The sequence below is a fragment of the Manacus candei genome, unplaced genomic scaffold, assembly GCF_025592945.1.
Source record: "Manacus candei isolate 608988 ecotype Guabito, Panama unplaced genomic scaffold, ASM2559294v1 h1tg000084l, whole genome shotgun sequence".
In the NCBI taxonomy this organism is placed as follows: Eukaryota; Metazoa; Chordata; class Aves; order Passeriformes; family Pipridae; genus Manacus; species Manacus candei.
The window spans coordinates 3,222,211-3,241,642 of NW_026138132.1; the positions used below are offsets into that span (position 1 = coordinate 3,222,211).

The following is a 19,432-nucleotide window of genomic DNA, read 5'->3' on the forward strand; positions in this document are numbered from 1 at the left end:
CCCGCAGCCCTGGCAAACTGCACGGGCATCTTTTGGATCTGAGAGCGGAGCAAATTCGATCTGGGAGGCCTGGAGAGAGAGCAGGCAAAAATTATGGCGCTCCCCAGGTCATTTATTTTTCAGAGCATCGTTTTTTTTTTCCTGACCATAACCACGTTTTAAACGGCGCCGGCAGAGAGCCGGGGAGGTTTGGAAATGGAAATGAAAAAAGCCCCACGGTTTCTTTCTCCTTCGCTGAATAAACATTTAAAAGTAAAAGAACCGAGGTGGAAATCAGTGGTAACAAAGAATTCTCATCACGGCTTATCTGTGGTGGCCTCCAAACAATCTGATACCATCTGTACTTTGTGATTGCAGGAAGTTGCAATGAGTAATCGGGTTGGATTGTCTGGGGGAGTGGGGAGGGGGAGGAGGGAACTGCTGTTCCACCACCAAACTCGATTGTTTTAGAAGGATCCAGGAGCCTCATCCTGCTCTTGCTTGCACCAGGATCAACTGGTTCCCAGTATAACAAACTGGGAATTGGGCTGCTGTGGGTGTGGGCTGAGGAGCTCTGCAGGAGAAGGAGCCTGAGGGTGGTAAGAGTTGATCTAAGTTTTAATTGAGAACAGATCCTTTTCCCTGCTCTGGCTCGGGTCTTGTACAGTCTCTAAAATTCATCATTAAGTGCATTAAAAAAAAATACTTCTGTAGTAATATATTTTCAAAACTCTCAAACTTGGAAGTAAAACACCTCTTGCCTCTCTTCCATTTTCTCCCACCAGCTCCATGGTTTCCAACCCTCCACCCCTCATGTTGTACATTCAGATAACTCCCAGCACACCAGCATTTTCTTCCAGCCCCAGAATTCTCCTGGAATTCTCAACCAGCCACTAAACCATTCCTGCTCCCCGGGGCCTCTCTCCTTTGTCACTAACCAGCATCAATTCCCAGGGGAGAACCTGGAGCAGAGCCCGTGTGGAGAAGCCCCAAAGCTCTGTGGTGACACCCCCTGTCCTTTTAGGGGCACCCAAAGTGCTCCAGGCTGGGGAATTGTCTTTCCTACTGTTGTCCAGGTTGGGAAGCAGGGAAGGGAAGCAGGGAAGGGAAGCAGGGAGGGGAAGCAGGGAGGGGAAGCAGGGAGGGGAAGCAGGGAGGGGAAGCAGGGAAGGGAAGCAGGGAAGGGCTCTCCCACCTCACAGACACAGAGGATGCTCCTTCTACCCCAGTGACTGAATCCACTGGAGCTTCCCAGCACAGCTGGTTGACTTTAATCTACATTCCATGGAGTTTCCAGTGTGTCCAGGGGACACAGGAATGCAGGAGAATGCAAGGAATTCACCTGCAGGAGTTAAATGCACCAAGTGGAGCAGGAGGCAGCTGGAGTGGAACAGGAGGCAGCTGCCACGTTCCCTTTGGCTGGAAGCAGGGAAGCAATCCAGGAGAGCCAGGTGGACTTGGAGGGGTCAGTGCTGAACTGAAGCCCTGCAGCTGATTTAGAGGCGTGTTCACCTCCCCACCTCAACCCCAACTCATTTCTCCTTCCCAAATAAATCCAGAAGTTAAAGAGAAACAGGTCCAGGCCAAGCAGCTGCTGTAAATCAGGTGCTGGAGTGAAGGAAATCAGGTGCTGGAGAGCTCCAGCACAGGGAACCTCTCCCTCAGAGCTGGGATCCCACCCTGGGATGGGGAGTCAGAGCTGGAGTTTATCCACTGCCCTTCAGTCAGTGGGAACAGAAAGGGCTTTGCTGGCTTTATATGGACAGAGGTCACTCCCCTCCAAATAAAACCATCCCAGATGGAGCAGAACACAGCAAAGCAAGTGAAGAGGCTTGGGAAAGGGAAAACAGGGAATAAACACTCTGAAAATACATCTCCTCATGGTTTGGAGATTCAGAGTAGCATCAGTGTCCAGGTGTCCAGGGCCAGGTTGGGCTTGGAGCAGCCTGGGACAGTGGAAGGTGTCCTGCCCACTGGATGGGCTTTAAGGTCCCTCCAAACCCAAACCATTCCATGGCTCTGTTATTCCATGGTCAGCCTGGCACACACTGAGCTCAGACAGGATGGTCACTGCATTTCAGAAGCAGTGAAAGTGTCCCAAGGGATGCAGGGGGGGCAGAGCAGATGGGGGTTTAAATCCCCCCTTTACAAGGCACCCACTTCACACAGGATCACACAGGTCACAAAACCAAACCCAAACCTCAAATAAAACAGAAACTGTAGGGAAACAGATCCATTTTGTCCAAGTCACTCCAAGTTCTTTGGGAAGCTCGACAGCCCCAGTCCCAGACAGCAGCTTTTAGCTTCAAGCTGCCAGCCCTGGTGTCTGGGAGGAGGGTGGGAGGCCCCAGGGTTAGATCCTGAGGGACATCCCCACTTCAAAGGGGCTGCAAGGGGAGACACCAGACAAACTCCTCCTTCTCAAGAGCACAGCTCAGTCCCCTTCTGTCACAGCCACTTGTAGGATGTGTGCTTTCCTGCCCCAACCCCAATCTCTACAGTAAAAAAAAAAAACCCAAAAGCAATATCAAAGAGAAGAAAAAAGTGGCTGTTACAAGGTTGACTGGCTCCTGGTATGGGCTGTGGCAGGACTCATATATTTTGCTTAATTAAGATAAGGCTGTTGCTTCTTTGCAGATTTGCCTAATCCAGAATTTATTGATGCTGCATTAACCCAGCGTTTTAAAGTGATAAAATACAGCTGCTGCAGCAGCCAAAGGCACCCTGAGCTGAGCTCACTAATGGAGACAGATCTGCACACCTTGGCCAGGCCCTGCTGCTCCCACCAAATCCAATACCTGGGCCCAGCTCGGGAAGGGAAGGACTTCAAGTGCTGGTTTAAATTAGTTCCTGCCAGTTTGAACTCCCACCCCAGTGTTTGGTTTAAATTAGTTCCTGCCAGTTTGAACTCCCACCCCAGTGTTTGCTCTCAGTCCAGCCCGAGTCCCACAAGCTGTTCTCAGCAGCTCAGCAGGGCAGGAATTCCACCTGGGAGCCACCCAAGCACCAAGTGCTGACAATTCTGTGCCCTTTATCCCAAAGACCTGTTTGATTATGGAATTGTTTGGGTTGGAAAACCCCCGAAGACCATCGAGTCCCCAGGGCCACCACTAAGCCATGTCCCCAAGTGCCACATGCACAGGGCTGTGAAATCCCCCAGGGATGGGGATCCACCCCTTGGATGGTGTTAACAAGCCATGGAGAAGTTTTGCTTCAAAAAGCTCCCAGTGCCAAGTGCAGTTCCACAAACCTTCCTCAAGCTGGGGAAAAGGGTAAAACAGTTCCCAGGCAAAAAAAAAAAAAAAAAACCCCAAACAAAACAAACCTTCCAAGCAAAATCAGAAATTTCCTGGGCAATGTTTAACCCCAGAATCACTGAGGTTGGGAAAGACCTCCAAGGTCACCCAGTCCAAGCTGTGCCTGATGCCCACCTTGTCCCCCAGCCCAGAACACTGAGTGCCATGGCCAGGCCTTCCTTGGACACCTCCAGGGCTGGGGACTCCAAACCTCCCTGGGAATTCCAGTGATGGGGGCTCTGCATCCCAGCCTGGCTCTTGCAGGGGCCACACTTGCAGAGTTCCACTTGTGCTGTCAGGAGAGCTCTTTGTTCCCTGCTCCTCCTCAATCCCACACTGCTCCAATATCCCCTTTGCCCACCCAAAATCCCCTCTGCTCTTCCTTCACTGGCTCATTCCAGCTCTCACAGAATAACACCCCCCTCAAGGCAAGGTTTCCTCTTGGCATCACTTCTTACAGGTCTCCAAGGGAGGGGGGTGATGATTTGGAAAGCCTTGGTTGGTTGGTTGGGGCTGGGGGGGTTCCATCCTGTATTTTGGGGGGGTTTGAAGCCCTCTGGATGCTCATTCCTTCTGTGGCTTTGGCTCAACTCGGGTCATGGAATCACAGAATCCTTCAGGTTGGAAGAGACCTTTAAGACCTTCAAGTCCAACTGTCAACCCAACCCCACCACTGACCACGTCCTCCAGTGCCACAGCCACACGTTTTTTGGGCACTTCCAGGGATGGGAACTCCACCTCCCCTGCACAGCCTGATCCAGTGCTCTACAACCCTTTCCATGGAGAAATTCCTCCCAGAGGAGGCACCAAGAGATCCAGGGGCTGTTTTGCCTCTGTCATTACCCTGCAAAGGGACCTTCTGCCCCCTCCCCTGCCTCAGTTTCCCCATTTTCCACGGAAGGAGAGACTCTTCCCTCCCTGTGTGGGAATGTCCTGCTCTGTTGGTGCCTGACACAGGATCACAGAGCCAACCAGGTTGGAAAAGACCTCTGGGATGATCAGCCTGATCCAGTGCTTTCCAACCCTTTCCATGGAGAAATTCCTCCTGATGTCCAACCTGACCCTCCCCTGGCACAGCCTGAGGCCGTTTCCTCTCTCCTGTCCCTTGTTCCCTGGGAGCAGAGCCCGAGATCCCCCCCTGGCTCCACTCTTGTGCCAGGGAGCTGCAGAGAGCCAGAAGGTCTCAAACAACAACGAAAAGCAGCTGCAGAAGGGCAGGGATTGCTCTGCAAGAACCCCCCGAGTTAAAATCACCTCCATCCTGACACCTCAAGCGTTGAGAAGCTCCCGCTGGCATCCAGATGTGCTCATTTCAGGAAGGAGCAGAGGCAGCTGCAAACACGCCCGTGACTGGAATTAGGAGGAGATAAAGAGGAGAGAAGCTTCCCAACAGCCTCTTCAAGGTTTGAGCTGTTACACCACTCCTGAAAAGGTGCCTCTGCCTCGTGCCCGGCTCAAACCTGACACGTCGAGCTACAAGACACAGCTGAGCAGAACAAGAGCCGAGCTCGTGTTCAATCCAGTTCCATTTGCCACGGCTGCTGATTATCTGGGAGATTCATGAAAACAACTGTGATAAATTACTTGACAAACAAGATTAAAGTCCCTGAAGTTCTTTATTGTTTCCCCTCGCTCCCAGGCATGGAAAGTGCTCTGTCACATTAACCAAAACTCCTTGTTATTCTCCCCGACTCCCAATGTCAAGTGTGTCTTGTTCCAATTATTTCCAAATTAGAATATTATTCCATATATGCACGCCGCACAGTCCCCTGAACCATTCCCGAGGGGAAGATGTTCCTTTCCGAGCTGACAAACCATCCTGAGCCCCGGGAGCTGCTCTGTGTGGCTGCAGCATTAAAGAGGAGCAGCGGGGCCGCCCCGGGAACAAAGGGAAGCTGAAAATACTCCCGGCAGCTTCTCCCCCCTGCGAGGGGGGCCGGGAATAATGCAGGATGTTCCTGCTGTCTGATTGTTGGCAGCCGAGCTGTCGGGGCAATGTTTTAGCATTTGTCTGCTGGCTGAAGGAGTGGCCCAACACACAGCCCTGTTCTGATCCTCACCCCGCGCTGGGGTGTTAAACCAGGTGCTTCAATCAACCCCCAAAATCAAGCCCCAAATTCAAACCCCAAAATCAAACCCCAAAGCCCAAACCGAGCAGCGTCAGTTTTTTGGATAAAGAGAAATATAAAGCATTCATTAGCCTATTAAGGAAATATAAATAAATAACGAAATTAAATAAATATTCAATTGTTTATTCTATTATTTGTTCTGTTAAATAAATTAAAATAATTGTAATTATATATACAGCTGCATATGTGAATATATAGGTACATATTTCATATATGTTTATATATATCCCATATACACAGTATATACTCTATACAATTATATATATTATATATATAATGATATATTACATATTATATATATTATATATATTATATATGTAATATATAAAATATATATAATATTATATAGAATATATATCATATATATCATATATAATTATATATTATATATATTATATATGTAATATATATATCCCATATACATAGTATATATTCTATATAATTATATAGAATAATATACCTATAATTATATATAATATATAATTATAATATATATAATATATAATTATAATATATAATTATAATATATAATTATAATATATAATTATATATATATATATAATTATATATTATATATATATATATATATATATATATATATATATATATAATTGAAATGTGGCCTCTTCAGTTGTATTTTACCCTGATTTATTCATTTTATTGTTAGATATATTTTGTGTGAAAAACTACGTATATTTTTATAGAGAGTGTTGCAAACTCAGAAAGGGGTTGGAGTTTGGGCCCTTAGCTGATCTCTCCTTTATTCCCCAAATTCCCTGAGCTATTAATTTATTTAATAAACTAATAGACCAGTTATTTATATTTATTCTGTTCCCAGAGGGTGAGCCAGGCCAGTGTCCCCCAGCAGCAATACCTGGGGACATCTGACACACTCAGGGTGGCCTCGAGGGGCTCATCCCTCTCCTGCTGCTGAAAGGGGACCATTCCAGCTCCAGGGCTGGCTTATCCCTCAATCCTTGGTCCCAGCACAGCTCTCCAGGACGTTGCTGCACTCTCAGGAAGCCTAAAAATGTTCATTTAACTGCAATACGACACGTCCAGTTAAGGAACTTACTCCTTTTGGCTGGTTTTCCCTCCCCAAATCTCTCAGGAATGAATTCATCCAAGTCCTGCAGCACTTCCTTATTTGTGCTGAGGTGATGCTTGGATTGATGTCCTCAGAGGTCTTTCCCAACCCAAAAGATGCTCTGATTCTCTAACAGAAGCCTGTTTCTTGGTGGCTGCAATAAATGTGATTTACAGCACTCTGGAGAAGTAACATTTACTGAACCACCAACACACTCTGGGAAGAACCCCGGGGGGCTCCCATTAAACTCCCAAATATCCCTGACCCAGCTCAGCAGCACAAACCAACACTGCTGGAGGCCACCAGCCCTTTGTTCAGACCCAGGGGAAGGGGGTGATGTGGCCAAAATTCTCATTTTATTTGAGAGAACGAGGCTTGGCACGAATTGGAGACGAAACAATTTAATTTTTTTTTTCCAATAAAAAAAAATGGTAGAAAAGACTTCTACAAATCCCAAAAGACAAATGTTTTCCTTTTCAGTAATTCAAACAGTGTTTTTAACCTCATTTTGGGCACCAAACTCTTGTTGCATCGTTTAATAGTATCACTCACTGCACAGAAATGCAGCTGGGCTGGCTCAGCAGGGGATTAAACACGTGAGAAAACCCAGGAGAATCCATCCCAGACATCACCCCAAATGCTTCCCACACCACTTCCTCGAGTTCAGAGGGAGCCCAGGTTCCAAAGGGGAAGAGGAAAAGCCTCCTGGAAGTGTTGGAGTGGCAGCTGGAGCCTGGTTGGAGGGCTCTGTGTGGCTGGGATGTCAAGATCCCATAAAAAAAACATATCCCCAATTTCTCTGTTGGAAAAGGAGGTGAGGAGATTTCAGGATGGGCATTTACTGGACAGGAACTTGGGTAAGACCTGCAGACATTTTTTTGGCTCCTGCACAAGTGCTGAAGGTTCTTTGGTGAATTCATTCCTGAGAGGTTGCAGAGGTTTGGGAAGGGGGAAAACTGTGACATGACCAGTCAAAAAGAGTAAGTTCCTTAACTGGACATGTCATATTCCAATTAAATTAAGATTTCTGGGGCTTCCTGAGAGTGCTGCAACATCCTGGAGAGCTGTGCTGTGAGCAGGGGCTGAGGGGCAACCCCACACCAGCAGACCAGTCACACCCAGTCCTTCCCAGCCCCTTTCCCAGTCACCAGCACGATGGTGACCAACATCTCAGCAGCTCTGGAGTCTCCTTCAGTAAAATCTCCTGGATTTACAGCAGGGAACATCAGCCAGGGCTGCCCTGGCCCAGGAGCACACGTGGTACCTGAGCTTTGGAGCTGTCTCTGCCATGGATAATGATCCCAAACTGCCCCAGTCAAACCCAGTGCTGGAACTGTCCCTGTTACTGGTTTGGCTCCCAAATGGAAAGGGAAGGAAGAGCAGAGCTGGTTAGGTGTGATCTGCCATCATACCTCGAGATCCCAGCTTTCCTGGGGATTATCCCAAGGCACAGGGGGTGTCTCCAATTAACTCTGTGTCCCAAACCATGGCAGCACCAACAGCTCTTGGGGGAAAGGAAAATAAACCCAGTTGAAGAGGAGAGGGGGGGAAAGGGGATGTTCCCCAGGCACACAGGGTGGGAGGGGATGTCCCACAGCCTGGAGGGGTCTGAATCCTGCTTTGGGGGATGATTCCCCACTTCATCCCCACTTTGGCAGAGGCTCCTCTGTAAGGGTTTATTTTTACCCAGAGAATTGGCTTTGCTGCACCTCTAATGGGCTGCAGCCTTGGCAGATGGAAGCTGGTTTTGCTCCACTGGCATCAGCAGGCACAGCTTGCAAGGGATCACCGAGACAGGGCTTTATCCTGAATTAATCTCCCCTTTTCCCTTCCTATTCCCCCCATTGGAGATCACAGCTCTTGTCTGGCATGTTCTACAGCAACACCTCCTGCCTTAAAACAGCCCCTCCTGGACCTGACAGGGCAAGGGGAGAAATGGGGGAGAAATGGGGATTTGGATCCCTGGCAGGGGCTGGGACCTCAGGGATGTGTCTGCAAGGGGCTGCCTGACACCCCAACACCCCCCCAGCCAGCTCAGGGTCCCTCTAAAATGTGCTTTTCCAGAGACATTACAGCTCCAAACCAGCTCCCAAAACATGTCCCAGATTATCAGGGAGCACTGCAACTCTTACAGAAAAAACATGAAGAAGGTTTTCTTATAAGAAAAGGCTTTTCTTATAGAAAAACCTAGAAAATAAGTTTTTTTTCCTAAGGAAACTAGTAAATTGTGAGTGCTTTTAATTTTTTTTTTAATTTTATTTTTTATTAACGAGATCTAACCAATGGCTTCCCTTTGCAAGATCCCCCTCCCCAGGGCTGGAGGCTCCAGCTCAGGCAGCAGGAGGAGGTTCCTGGGTATGGACATGAAGATCAAGCTTTAAGAAGGCAGCAGATGTTGGTGCTGGGTCTACCATGGGTGAAAAATGGGGCAAGAAGACGACCCAGAGCAAGCAGGTGGATAAAGCAGAATAATGTCAGCCTTGGAATGGCTTTTCAGTGGACTCAGAAAGCTGAAAATTCATAAAGAAGTGGAACACAAACCTGAATTATCTGCATTTGTAGCCATTGGTGATGCTTTCAGGGCACTGCCTCCCTCACAGGCACCCCCAGCAGCTCAGCTGGCTCGTCCCAAATTTTCCAGGTGCCAGAATCCATCCTGGGACTCCCAGAGCTGCAGGGCTGCTCTGACCCGTGACCCCCGAGGTCCCAAGTGGGTTTTTGAGCACACCCAGGAAGAGGAGCTGCTCAGCTGCTCCTTTAAGGTTGGGGCATGAGCCAGACCGTGGAATCCCTCCAAAAATCAGGGAGCAGGAGCCCCCGAGGGATGTCAGGCTGCTCATTTGGGGGGTGTCAGGCTGCTCACTGCTGGGTGAGCACTGGGTGACACACCAGCCCCAGCTCCAGGGCTCTGCATGACCAGGACTCCACGATGGGAACCCATTTCTAGGCAATTAAGGATATTTAATGGCCTCCACAACCGGTGGGAATCAGCACAAAAATAAATCAGCTCCGTTTGGGGGCAAAAAAAAAAAACCCTACCTAGGAAAGCTGGTGTATGAACAATTCATGTTTAACTGCCCTCCTGCAACGATCCAGGTGTCACTTAAAGAGTGAGTAATGGGGAGGGAAGGATTTTAAACGGTTCCCAACAAGAGCCTGACCCTCTTCTTTCCAGCCATTAGCGAGTTCCTGAAGCCTTCAGAGCAGTTCCCTTTGTTCTCAATCACCAGGAGCTTTAACTGTGGAATTCAAATGATTCTCTCCCAGCCAGCCCTCGTTTTAAGAGCCATTCAAGTGACATCCCTCTGAGCTACAGCACCAGGAGAAGACACTCCTGGAGCATCCACAGAGCTGTTTGCTCCACTGGAGCAAGGGAAAAGGGAGTTATCAGGAGCAGTACAGGATCCAGGGGAGAGAGCCAGGGAGCCACGAGCAAAGGACAGGCTGCTCACAAAACAATCTCTCTGCAAACCTGGCAGCTGAGTTTGCAGGTGGAAATCCCGGTGGCAGCAGACTGGTTTGCAGAGATACCGAGGCCCTGCAGCCCCTGGGGGCTCCGTGGAACACGATGGAGCCCTTGGGAAAGCTCTGGGAGGTCTCACCCAGCCTTCCTTCACACCAGGATGGAACAATGAGAAACCTGCCTCCATCTCTTTGGCCCAAGCGTTCCAATCCAAGCCAGAATTTCCTTTACAGAAACCAAGATAACCTTTCCTAAAGCCTTGTGTTGGCCAGGCAGGGAAAGCCTCCAATAAAACCCCAAATAAAGGAAGTTTGCAGAGCTGGAGGAGCACGAAGCTCACACTGAGCATTTGAGCTGCTCCTTTATCAGGGGGCAGAACATGGAAACTTTTAGTAAAAGGCACAGAAAGGCTCTTTAAAGCCAGCACTTTATAAACTTCTCTATGCAGATGTCTTCTGTTTAGGAGACCTTTTTCTAAGATTGATCTGAGCCACAGAAGCCAGTTGCTGCAGGGGTTGGAGCTGCCAAGAAACAACCCCAAACTCAATTTTCAGGACACTCAGGTGAAGCCTGAGGGCTTGCACCACCCCTATGTCATTCCAAATCACCCAACCCAACAGGAACTTTCCCCCTGAGGAGGCCTGAGCTGCCTTGACGTGCAGGTTTGCAGCAGATGTCAGGGCAGCACAGGCTCAGCGCTCCCGCCTGTCGTCCTGCGCCGTGTTCGACACGGAGAACATCCTTTAAACATCCTCAGTGAATACATCAAGGGAGCTCAGCAGCTCCACTCTCATTCACTCCCTAACCTACTTCTGCTCCTCAGCACAAAGGGAACAGTGGCAGCAGGTCGGGCCTTTTAACTGGCCAAGAAAACTCGCTCTGAAATTCAGCCCTCGCCCCGAACCGAGACCTGAAGCTGCAGGAAAAATGCCTCCAGCTTCCTTGTGGATTTTACTCACGGCACATGCTGGGACAAAGAGGTTTATGAGGGGACTTTTGTAGGAGAGGCCCTTCAGGTTGTGTTGGAGTGCTGAGAATAGCAGCACGTCCTGGGCTGCACGTGGCACAGAAAAGTCACTTTTGCTGCAGCAGAGCTCGGGTCCAGCTGGTCCATAACTCCCTGAGGAGGAGCAGTGGGAACACCTGGCAGTGGGAACTCCTGGCATTCCAGCTCCAGGAGTTGCACAGGAGGCCAACAAATGTCCCAGTGCTGATGGAGCCCTGGGGGTGTTCACCAAACCCACCATCTCTGGGACTGGAGTGACCCATGGGAGGAACCCCCGAGAGCAGGGGAGCAGGTTTTTCTTACCCCACCCCAGCACCAGTTTGCAGGGAATTCAAAGCCTGGCCTAAGTGTTTTCCAGGTGACAATTCCATCCCCTCAAACTGTTCTGCATGAGCAAAGCATCATCTTCCAGAGCAGCCTCTGGCCCGTGTACAGCAGCTCCTCCCTCTGCAGCCTTCAGTCTCATCAGCTCCTGCACAGACATGTTTGGCCTCTGTCACTGTGCATAATATTATATATTGCCTTCTCATTAGAGAGGAAAAAGATGCCCTCTGTTCCCCAGGCAGCCAGAATTGCCAGAATTCCTGCAGCCCTGTTGGAATGACTCATTTCTCTCCTCTGCTGGGAGACCAGCTCAGCATCAGCCTTTCCTCCCATCCCAGAGTCTCCCAGGTAAACACTGGGAAGGAACTGTGCAGGACACCTTCCCAGAGTGCCAAAAATAAGATATTTTATTAAATGCCAGCTCATTGTCACATCCCCAGTCCATCCTTTCCCACTATATATCACTTTATAAAGTGGACTCCAACGATGCTAAGCCAGAGCAGTTGAAGCAAAGGATGTTTTACAAGGCAATATCCCAGACTGTCATTTTTTGCCCCTATTAATCCATCCCCTTGCTAATTTTCAGGCTCTCCTAGATTGCAATGGATCTTCATCAGCTATTACCAAATGCATTTAATCACATTAGCAGTGAAAAGATGTTTGCAGAGGAACCCTCCCTGTACAATTTTCCCTCCTTATCATCATTCTCTGAGCAGTGTTTCAGAGCAGGAAGATCTGCAGCATAAAATCTCCCTGAATACGAAATTTTCTGAGTAATTCTGTCACAATTCTCCCAGGACATCCTAGTCAAGGCTGAACAATTCAGTGAAAGCCCTCCAGAACAGGAGAGAAATTAATCATGCATTTTTAAGTGTTTTGAACCCCCTTGCAGGATTTAATGAAGAATTCTGGGGAGTTTTTAAAGGTATAAGGGGAAAAAAGTCTCACCAAGTCTATAAATTGAGTTTGATGTAAATTAAGTTGATGAATGTGAGAGAAGATCTTGTCCCATGTAAAGGCAATCCTGAGGCAAACCTGGATGTTTTCTGCCTGGTCGTTGTGGTTTTTTTATTGCCTACATTACTGCATCCACTCCCCCAGAAGTCAACAGCAAAGGTGTCATTAACTCCACAGCAAATAACTTCCAAAGACTCCTTCAATTTTTAATGTTCCAGGAGTGCAAGTTATCCACTGGCTACTCCATAAGCTGGAAATTTTGAGCATCATTAAAAAATAACTGGTTTTCCTACATAAAGCAGGAGCAGTTTGCTGCTGAAATAAAACCCCTTCATTTCCCCTCAGTTCAGAGGCAAAATGGAAAGCAGGTACCGAGTGTGTCGTGTCTTCCTCGGGGAGAGCAGCAGCTCCAGGCTGGGCAGGGCTTTATGAGGGGCTGAGAAATGGTTTTTACCTGGAGATGGATGGGATGGAGTGTGGCAGCAGGAGCAGGGCAGGGATTGTGGGGAGGCCACCCCTGGAGTGCTGTGCCCAGCTCGGGGCCCTCAGGTTGGGAAGGATGTTGAGGGGCTGGAGCAGGGGCAGAGAAGGGCAACGAGGCTGGGGAAGGGTGTGGAGCACAAGTGCTGTGAGGAGAGGCTGAGGGAGCTGGGGGGGCTCAGCCTGGACAGGAGGAGGCTCAGGGGAGACCTTCTCACTCTCTGCAACTCCCTGCCAGGAGGGGGGAGCCGGGGGGGGTCGGGCTCTGCTGCCAGGAACCAGCAGTAGGACAAGAGGGCACAGCCTGGAGCTGCCCCAGGGCAGGTTTAGGTTGGCCATGGGGAAGAAGTTCTTCCCAGAGAGAGGGATCAGCCCTTGGAATGGGCTGCCCAGGGAGGGGGGGGAGTCCCCGTCCCTGGAGGGGTTTGAGCAGAGCCTGGATGTGGCATCAGTGCCATGGTGGGGGGGACAAGGTGGGGTTGGGTCACAGGTTGGACTCGATGATCCCAGAGGTCTTTTCCAGCCTGGCTGACTCTGTGATCCTGTGTCGGGCACCAACAGAGCAGGACATTCCCACACAGGGAGGGAAGAGTCTCTCCTTCCATGGAAAATGGGGAAACTGAGGCAGGGGAGGGGGCAGAAGGTCCCTTTGCAGGGTAATGACAGAGGCAAAGCAGCCCCTGGATCTCTTGGTGCCTCCTCTGGGAGGAATTTCTCCATGGAAAGGGTTGTAGAGCACTGGATCAGGCTGTGCAGGGGGGGTGGAGTTCCCATCCCTGGAAGTGCCCAAAAAACGTGTGGCTGTGGCACTGGAGGACGTGGTCAGTGGTGGGGTTGGGTTGACAGTTGGACTTGATGGTCTTAAAGGTCTCTTCCAACCTGAAGGACTCTGTGATTCCATGACCCGAGTTGAGCCAAAGCCACAGAAGGAATGAGCATCCAGAGGGCTTCAAACCCCCCCAAAATGTGGGCTGGAAACCCCCCCAGCCCCAACCAACCAACCAAGGCTTTCCAAATCATCACCCTCCTCCCTTGGAGACCTGTAAGAAGTGATGCCAAGAGGAAACCTTGCCTTGGGGGGGGTATTATTCTGTGAGAGCTGAAATGAGCCAGTGAAGGAAGAGCAGAGGGGATTTTGGGTGGGCAAAGGGGGTCTTGGAGCAGTGTAGGACTGAGGAGGAGCAGGGGACAAAGAACTCTCCTGACAGCACACGTGGAACTCTGCACTTGAATCATCACCTTCATTTTTTTAATGGCATGAAAAGACCATGTCAGGAGCACTTTTCATTATCCACTCCAGCAGCCCAGAACTCCTGGGTAATTATGTCCATCCCCTCTGCCCTGGCAGTGCTAATGAAGGGAACAAGGGCTGAGGAGAGCACACAGAGAGTACCCAGGCTGCTTGCAGGGAATTTGTGGCACAGGGCAATAATCCCAGAGCACAGGGAAATGCTCCAGGGAACAGGATTTACTCTGGGATGGAGCAAACGCCTCTGGCTGGGGAGCAAACCCCTCAGATTGGGGTGTAAACACAGATTTGGGGAGCAAACACAGATTAGGGGAGCAAACATCTCAGATTGAGGAGCAAATAAAGATTTGGGGAGCAAACACCTTGGATTGGGGAGCAAACACGAATTTGGGGAGCAAACCCCTCAGACTGGGGAGGAAAATCAGATCTGGGGAGCAAATACCTCGGACTGGGGAACAAATAAAGATTTGGGGAGCAAACCCCTCAGATTTGGGGAGCAAACAGATTTGGGGAGCAAACACCTGAGACTGGGGACTAAATAATTCAGATTTGGGGAGCAAACACCTCAGATTGGGGAGGAAAATCAGACTTGGGGAGCAAACCCCTCAGATTGGGGAACAAATAAAGATTTGGGGAGCAAACCCCTCAGATTTGGGGAACAACCCCCTCAGATTTGGGGAGCAAACTCATATTTTGGGAGCAAACCCCTCAGACTGGAGAGCAAATACAGATTTGGGGAGCACACACTCAGATTGGGGAACAAATAAAGATTTGGGGAGCAAACACTTCAGATTGGGGAGAAAACCTCTCAGATTTGGGGAGCAAACACAGATTTGGGGAGCAAACATCTCAATTTTGGTAGCAGACAGAGAAAGCCAATGATATAACAACTTTAAAGGTATTAAAAGACAACTCTGACAGTCCCAAACAAGCAAACAAGTCCCCTCCCTCTGGTAAATCTCATTGAAAACTGCTCAAAACCTCTTTCACTCACCTTTCCCCCCCACTATTAGAGAAAATATATCACAAAATGCAATTAAAAACGTGACAAAATAATCTTAAATCTATAAGATTTAAGAAAGAAAACATATTAAAGAAAACATTTTTAATATTAATTTCTTTAATAACTATTAAAGAAAATATTTGAATTGCATACAAAATGCAATTCAAATTAAAAACATGACAAGACATTCTTGAGTCTGTAAAGTCTCAGATGGGATATTCCCCACTGGAACTAAAATGAATTTAAAATATGAAAAAGATTCTTGTTTTGTTACAATCTAAGCCATTCCTTTAAGATTAGCTCAGGATCTAAAGGAGCTTAAAGCCATTTTCTCTTGAATTTCCAGGACACAAGTTCAGTAAGTGAATTGAACTTATGGATCATCCCCACAATAGAATAACAGCCCAAGTTAAGGTGAGACAAAGTGATGTATCAATCAGTCTCAGGCCTTGGAAGATATCTGAAGATTAAGGGTCTTGCCTACATCAAACACTCCAGATTAGCAATAATGACACTTTTTAGGCTTTTTTTTCAATCTCTATTCGCAGACAAATCTCCTCATTGCTGCTGATAAAGCTGCCTCATTAGACAGTTCTGCACACAAAGGCTTGTAATATTCCCATTTTTCATCTGCCTCAGACTTTTGAGCCAGAGACACCTCAGGAAAAAAAAACAAAGGGAGTATTTCATCTATTCAGGGTTTTGCACACACACGACTTCGAGCCCAGACAGAATTTTTAAGAACCAGCAGTTGGTTAAAAAAAAAAAAAAATCAAAAAAAAATCAGCCTCTTGAAAAAAATTCTTTGAGGGGCAAAATATCAAGCCCTAATTTTGATCCTGGAAATGCTTTGTAAGACTTGGCTCCGTCCCCAAAGAAATACAAACCTGCTTCAGCCAAAGAATGATTTTCTGGGTTTATCCACGTTTTGCCATCTCAAAGTGACACTTGGGTGTCACTTTGACACACATCAGGTCATCCCAAAGCTCCTTGTTCCCAGCTGGGGGCTGCCTGGGGCTGGGCCAACCCCAAATCCAGCTGTGGGCAGGTGGGGCTGGAAGTCAATCATCTTAGTCTGTGATGGAGAGAAATATATGTTAAAAAAATTATATATAATATATATAAAATATATGTAAATATATAAATATATATAATAAATAAATGTAAAATAAGTATATTTATATATAAAATATATATAAATATATAAATATGTAGTATATAAATAAATATAAAATAAGTATATTTATATATATGAAATATATACAAATATATAATATATAAATAAATATAAAATATCTATATATAAAATTATAAATAAATAAATAAATAAATAAAAATAGGGCAGAGCCCAGGGTTCCTGCAGTTCCTGCCATCAAACCCTGTTAAACATTGTCCAGTTTAATGCCAAGCTTAATTAATTCACTGGTTTCTGTCAGTATGTTACAAGCCAAGTGCTTTGCTCCCCCCTCAGCCCACCAGGAAGAGCATCTCTCCCAAGAACTTCGGTGGGATGGGAATTCTGGGGGTCCACAGGAACAGAGTTCTCAGAAGCAAAAGGGGAGGGGGAAGGAAAAGGAAATAATTCCCATTCCCAAAAGCAGAACTGGCAGCAGAAATGGGGGGAGAATCCAAGGCAGGACTGACTCCAGCGGGGTCCCCTGGAGAGCACCTCCCATCAGGTGGGAACATCCTCCTAAGGAGCTTAATTCCAATTGTCATGGCCCTCTGGGGATGCAGCTTCACTCCAAACTGTGTCCCAGCTCCTCCTTGTTAGTCATCCAAGTATTTATATCCCCCCTTGTACGTTTTATCCCATTAGGAGAGTTAGAAAGCAATAAATTAGAATCACAACACACCTACAGCTTGTTCTGAAAGGCTCCTGAGCACTTGACTCACCTACTTACATGTCAATTCAACTCTCTGAGCTGGATTTAAATTCACTCAAGACCCATCAGCTTAAGACAGAAGCTGCATCTCCCCCCTCTCCCCCCCTTCCCAACACTTGGAAGGATTAGGATGGGAAAAAAGAGTCAAATGTTTCTATGACTTGGGACTTTTCAACAATTCAGGGCACAGCAGGTTTGTCCCCTGCCTTGTTCACCAAATTTGAGGAGTGCCCAAGCACAGAGTTTATTTGGTTCACTCCTCTGAACATCCCTGAGCTTCTTCAGGAAAAGGGAGGCCCCAGGGATTCCAAGAAATTCCCTGCTCCTTGAACTTGCTCCACAAAACAAAACATGTCTATTATTCCAGGCTGTTATTTTCCACACCATCTTTCTAAATACGAATTATCTGAGCCTTTCCCTCAAGCAGCAGCCAAGGAATAAAAGGAATCTTTTCACCTGCTGTCCCAGGAGTCACCATCAGGTATTCCTGAGGTCGTTCCTGGAAAGAACAGAGCAGGAATTTCTCAGGAAAGGCTGAAAAGCCTGTAAGGGGCACACAGGAGTGCTCTCAGGTTCCTCCTCTCCCCACATTCCTTTCTGTACCTTTCTGGGTCTCTGCCACCAGCACCATTTTTCCATGTTTTCCTGCACATGAGACCTCTTTGGGGTGGATAAGTCTCTTCTTCCCAGGATCTGACACAGAGATGGCCCAGTCACTGATGGGGTCCCTGAATTCCTGCTCAGAGGGTGATTTTGGATGCAGTTCCTCTGACACCGGAGTGAGCACCAGTTTAAACTCTGTATTTAACAGCAACTTCTCAGAATTCCACGTGACTGGGGTGCAGATGTGCCCAAGAAAACAGGAGCAGGATCTTCCAAAGCAGCCAATGATTCTGTCCATGGGATTGCTTAAAACAAAGCCCCTCAACACTGCATCCTAAAGGGACTCATTTTTCAAGCATGTCCAACCACTTCCCAAACTGGGCTCACACTCTAATTCTGATGCAGAGTTCCAAATTCCAGCTCAAACAGGCAGGTTTGGAAGTTGGGCTGACAAAAAAATCAAATCCAATTCCACCTATTTTCTACGAAGCAGGATCTCTGTCTGCTGCCATCATTACCTGCAACCCCCCTCCCATAAATTACTGAAATATAAGAATATCCTGAGAGCATCTCTGACCTCTTCCCTATCCCTTTTTTTTTCTGGATGAGCTGATATCCACCTACCCAAGGTGCTCTTCAGTGCTCCAAACCACTCAGGATTGCAGTGGCATTGCCCACAATTTGTCCAACACCTTTGTCCCACCCCTTTTGCTGTGTTTTCTCTCCCCTTTCCAGCTGGGGAGGGAAGTGATGGAGCAGCTTTGGAGCCTCCAGCCGGGTCAATCCACCTCCCACCACCGGCTCAGGGATGGAACAGCTCCTAAGGAGCAAATCCTGCTGCCCCCTGTTCTTGGGATGCATCAATCCCATCATCAGGGCTATTAAGAGCTGTGCCTGTCGTGTTTCACTCATTCCCACAGACATAAGAAGTCACATTTAGAAGTCATTAAGCTGAAATGAAATCTTTGCTGGGCTTAATTAACTTAAATATTCATGGAAACAGGAGAGCAGAGGAAAGTGTTGTTCTTAATCAAAACAGACATGGCTGTTCTATAATGCAAATTCCTATTTTTTCCGTGGACAATGCCAGTCCCACAGCTCAGGGGAGCAGGGCACTAATGATCAGTGGGAAAATGCAGCCAGGAAAGGATGCCCGTTGTCCTTTAGCTCCTGAACAGAGGGGGAATTTGCTGATCCGAACATGTGCTCAATAACAATGTCATGCCTAATACAGTAGTTACTTCCAGGGTAATTTATCACAATTTGCTCGAGCCGAACACAACCCTCGCCCCCTCTGCAGCCTCACAAGAGAAGCTTTCTAAAGGCAGTTTTTCATTTCTGTCTCAGGGCTCCAGTGCTTTCCCAGCTCCTCGTTGTTCTGCAGTGCAGAGCCCTGGTTCCAATCTCCAGAGCTGCTCAGCAAATCCAGTTTCCATGGATCACCACAACCAGGCTGTTCCCAGGGTCCTTCTGGGGCTGCCCACGGGCTGCCCCCCCTCTTGACCTGCTCCTGGGCAGAGTTCAGGCCTTGAGCAGCCCCTCAGGGTCCCCCTGGAGTCATCCTGAGTGCTGCCCCCAAAAGCAGCAGAGCTCCAGGGCAGGCCCAGCATTCCCCAACCTCCTCAGGCTGCCCTGAGGAGCTGTGGCTGCCCCTGGATCCCTGGAAGTGTCCAAAGCCAGGCTGGACAGGGCTTGGAGCAACCTGGAACCAGGGAGGTGTCCCTGCCCATGGAACTGGATGGATTTTAAGTTCCCTTCCAACACAAACCACTCTGTGATTCCTTCCTACACTGCCGTGGGCTCCCTTCTGTCCCTGCAGCACATTCAGAACCAAGCCAAGTCCCTAAATCCCAGCCAGGACCCTGCAGCCCCTGTTTGTCCCCTCCAGGGAGCAGCCAGGGCTCTTGGGATGGGTTTCTAACCTCTCCTTGTCCCTTCCATGGAGCAGCCAGGGCTGTTGGGATGGGTTT

At 48.2% G+C, this 19,432-nt stretch overlaps 2 protein-coding genes across 2 annotated transcripts in view; both read left to right on the forward strand.

Moving 5' to 3' along the window:
* Positions 1-9,312, forward strand: part of LOC127481985 (ribosome-binding protein 1-like) — a 150,349-nt gene extending 141,037 nt beyond the window's left edge. The window contains exon 5 of the mRNA XM_051811907.1: positions 9,300-9,312. The gene's annotated coding sequence lies outside the window, so the exon portion shown is untranslated. The remainder of the gene's footprint in view (positions 1-9,299) is intronic.
* Positions 1-19,432, forward strand: part of LOC127482007 (coiled-coil domain-containing protein 81-like) — a 237,585-nt gene that overhangs the window by 145,511 nt on the left and 72,642 nt on the right. The window lies entirely within an intron of this gene.